Source organism: Trichechus manatus, unplaced genomic scaffold (assembly GCF_000243295.1).
Source record: "Trichechus manatus latirostris isolate Lorelei unplaced genomic scaffold, TriManLat1.0 scaffold00233, whole genome shotgun sequence".
Classification (NCBI taxonomy): domain Eukaryota; kingdom Metazoa; phylum Chordata; class Mammalia; order Sirenia; family Trichechidae; genus Trichechus; species Trichechus manatus.
In genome coordinates this window covers 64,332-68,794 of record NW_004444169.1, presented here as the reverse complement: position 1 = coordinate 68,794, position 4,463 = coordinate 64,332, and the positions used below count along the sequence as shown (strand labels likewise).

General features: G+C 47.8%; 1 pseudogene; it reads right to left on the bottom strand.

Moving 5' to 3' along the window:
• The window catches only part of LOC101342641 (peptidyl-prolyl cis-trans isomerase-like 1 pseudogene), a 14,386-nt pseudogene extending 11,093 nt beyond the window's left edge, over positions 1–3,293 (bottom strand).
• Between the last annotated feature and the right edge of the window lie 1,170 nt (positions 3,294–4,463).

The window sequence follows — 4,463 nt, the reverse complement described above, 5'->3', positions numbered from 1 at the left end:
CTAACCAAAAGGTTGGCAGTTTTAATCCACCGGCTGCTCCCTGGAAAGCCTATGGGCAGTTCTACTCTGTCTTATAGGGTCGCTATCAGTCAGAATCGACTTGTCAGCAACGGGATTGGTTTTTGTTTTATAGGGTCACTACGAGTCAGAATCACTCCACAGCAGTGGGTTTCATTTTATAGTTTTACTATGAGTTGGAATTGACTTGTAGGCAGTTTTTTTAAAGCACTTTTTTATGTACCATCTCATTTAATCCTCCCTAGAACCCGTGGATGAAAATCTTGTCACCCCACTTTACTGAGGCTCAGAGTAGGCAGGTGATAAGGAGTTTCTAAAAGCAAGCTGAGGCTCTCAGCAAGGCGAAGATGGCTGATGACTTGGCTCTCAATAAAGGGTTAATCCAGATCACTCTGAGTAAGCATGGGAGAGAGAAAGAAAGAAAAGTAATGTATGTGCTTAGAATGTTCCAGGAAGCATGTAACACAAATGCGGTATCATCAGAAAGAATCATCGGAAAGGAGATAAGATTAACTGATATGAAGAAAGCTATTTTTGAAACATTTGTGGGATTGGTCATGCCTAACTTTGTGTATAAAAGCTCGACTATCTCCAGACGGACAAAGCATTTTGGAAATTCTTTCTGAATGCTGCCCAATTCGAATAGCTATATTCTCTCAATAAAACTATTTTTGCTTTCGATAGACTCAGAGATTTTACTCTTTGACACAGGTAAATTGCTTGGGCCTTCCAGCTAAGGCGCGGCAGAGCCCAGGTCAGAAGGCAGTCAGGGCACTCCTTGAGTTCATGTTGCCCCGATCCCTCTAGAGGTCCCTTCCTTTTCTTCATAGACCCAGCTCTACAGTATCATCCCATCTCCTGACACTCACAGAAGCTCCTCATCTCAGAAGCCCCACCTGGTCCTGGTAGGGGGTTGTTTTGGATTCCCAGCCCTGGGTCTGGAGTTTCATCTAGACCCTGGAGCAATTTTCAGTTCTGCCCTAACAGGGACATCGTGACAGAACCGTGTGTGGGCAGGAGAGAGGTCTGTCCTGTACAATGTTCTGCCCTTCCAGGGAGCAGGGAGGGTCCTGAGGGGGCCCTCTGAGGCAGTGCTGGGTACTGGGTGAGAGGATGCAAATGGGGGTGAGTGGGTACAACAGAGGCCGTGAATAGGGCTGGGAGAGGGGCTAAAGAGATCACAGGAGTGGAAGGGGAAGTCTGGTGGCTAGCAGGGGGTGGGGGGTTGGGGAGAGAGAGGAGATGTAGCAGCTGCCACCAGGAGAGGGAGTTTGGGGAAAGGATATGGATGTTCATAAAGGGTTTAATGGGGGTTGTCAGAGTGGGTGCAGAGAGATGGCAGAGATGACAGGGTCTATAGGTCTCCTCCTGTGGTTCTGGGATTCATCCTAAACCCTCTCACAGGGCAGAATGTGGAAGTTGCCATGATCAGAGGTGACCAGGATTGGTCAGATGATGGCCGTTCCTGGGACCTAGACTCGAGAACTCACTCTCAGAACCCTTCATCCCCAGAGGGCCCTCACATCCCTGGTGTGAACCTACCTTCCTCACAACAACATGGTGGTGACTGCAGACAGTAGACCTCTCTCCAATAGGGTACAGAGACTCAGTATCCCTGTCCACACAGCAGCCCTGAGCTGAATATTTGTGGGTCTGTATCTCAGGGTACAACCTGTAAACTCTTTGTGGGTTGGTGTGAATTTTCTGAGCTGTTTGGGGGTCTATGTCCTCAGAAGTGTTATCTCTGAGCTGTTTGGTGGCTTGTGTCAAGGGTAATAGGCTTCTGAACTGTTTGTGGGTCTCTGTCCCAGGGCATGAGGTCTTTGAACTGTTTAGGGGGATGTCTGTCTAGGTCTCTGAGCTGTTCATGTGCCTGCATTGTCATGAAGAAGGCAGGATGGACCCCTCTCTCACCTACAGGGTTTAGAGCAAAGCCTGTGATTTCACGTTTGCTGTGATTTCTGCCATCCCTTCCCTGGTACCACAGAGATGAAGACAAAGGATTGCTGTTCTTAGGGAGCACAAGTCCTCAGTTATGTGCAGTATGTATGATCCCATGGTAATACTACTAACAAAAACAATATCTGCTGACATCAACACTTGCTCAGGGCCAAGTGACAAACCTATGTACATATATTGACTCAATTAATCTGCCAAACACCCGATGTGGAGGTCACCATTTGCAGATGAGGAAGCTGAAGCCAAGCGAGGCTGGGTGAAGTGCTCACAGTACTCGGCTCATGGAGAGGGGAGGAATTAGATTGAAATTTGGGCTCACTGCAGGAGTCAGGGGAAGGCTCAGGCACAGCCGGGGTGACAAGCAGAGTGGGGAGAAGAGAAGAGGTTTACCCAGGGCCACAAGGACCCTGTAACTGACTCAGTGGCCGTCTGTCTCTCTCTCTCTCACACACACACTGCTTGGGACTTGATACAGAATATAATCCTCACATTATTGGTGGAGGTGGTGGCTAAAGTAGAGATAATGTGCCTCCACACAGGTGGGGAAATACCTGATTCATCAATTTGCACAAGACCCAACAGCAAGGGTAGAGGTCCCTGCTACCCTTCCCCCTTTAAAGCATTTTTGGCACTGGGAGTCAGCAAAAGGGCATCCAAGGGCCTGAGAGGGAGTGGGAGACCCCAAGGACAGCATGAACCTCCCCATAACTGGAACGTGTTCGTGTCCTGATGGGTAGAGAGTCCTGATGTATGTCGAGCTGGTGATGGGAGGGTACCTTCCCTCATGATGGGCCCAGGCCAAGGGTAGCTGAGTCATTGCCTAGAAACAGTCCCTGGAGAGAGGGTTCCTTTTCCCTGTAGAGACAGGTGTGGATGGGAGTCTAGAGGTAGAGGCTAATTCAGTGGGGACAGGGGCTGCCAGAAATAAGTCTCTCTTTTTCCATCTAATTCTCTTTTTTTTTGTCTTCTCTGTGTCTGTTACTCTGTCTTGCTCACACACAGGGCTGATTGTAACCTCAGCCATGTTATGAGGACCCATTTTCAGCCCCTCCTGTAGGCACAGTCCTCTGATATGGACAGGGGTCCCTCCTGAGTCTAAAGGATTATCCAAGGAAGGCATGTTCAGCAGCAGTGAGGCTGTGGAAGGGGCCCTTCTTTGGGGGGAAACCAGGAACTCCTCCTTATACAGTGGGTGACCTGGGTCTCTGTTCTCTGAAAAAGGTATGAGGACTCCTCTGCTAAAAACTGTCCCATGGATCCCACCTCACTCAGAGTAAGTCAAAGTTCTCACCATGGCCCAGAAGGTCCTACCTCATCGCCTACCTCTCTTTCCCTTGATCACACTGTGCCAGCTGCACTGGCCTTCTCACTGTTCCTCATACACATTAGGCAGTTTCACCCTAGGTCTTTTGCACTGGCTTTTACCTCTGCATGGAATGCTCTTCTCCCAGATATTTATCTGTAGGTTTCAGCTCAAATGTCACATTCTCAGAAAGATCTTCTCTGGCCACTCTTTCTAGAAATGCTCCCTTATGTATTTCATTACTACGCTGATTTAATTTTTATCACAGCAATTACCATCACATGACAAATTACATACTTATATTTTTATGCTGTATGATCTCAATAGAATGCAAGCTCCATGAGGACAGGGGTTTTTGTCTATTTCTTCATAGCTGTATTCCTATCACCTATAATAGTACCAGCACATAATTTGAGCAGAATGAATTCGTGAATAAGTAAACAAATGCAAAGCTGTAGTGAGAAACATACCCAGACAGGTCGAGGATTCTATTAGGGAACATGTTCATGGGCAAAAGGGTGGTGACACAGTCCTGTGGTCGTTATCTGACCTACTCAGGGTCACTGGGGCCACTGGGAGGTTGCCCCTTTCCTAACAGCTCCCAAAGGTCCTTCTGTTCCTATTACTGACAGTCAAGAACAGTGGCCTGGCCTACACTGTGTCTTCTGACCTGTCGGGAGCCTTGCCCCTTCTGTCCCCTGGGGAACTGTGATTGGGTCCCCAGGCCAGCAGGCCTACCATTAGACATAGTCTGCATTAAAATGTTATAATGGCAGACACTGCCTGGAGGTAAGTTTCATCTTGGAAAGACTTGCCTGTGTTCAAGACTGCAGCATGTTGTGAAGTTTTCATCCTGACTTTGCCCTCTCCAGGGGCATGTTATCCAATAGGCAAGATAAGCATGGTGCTTACCTTGCTTACCATATCATCTGCAGTGAACAATTTCACAAAAACCTATGTGAAATTGTTCACTAAAGCTTAGTAAGTAAGCACAAGTAAGCCCGTGCTTACCTTGCTTACTGGGTCATCCGCCCCGTCAGGGATTGTAAATTTGAAAAGAGGCTTTGATTCTGTAGGAAGGTCCTATAGGGTTGGGAGACAGATGCCAGCCATACCTAGAAGCAGAATCTTTGATGTGGTAAAAATGTGAAATTTTTCTTTACAGATGATCTGGTAAGCAAGG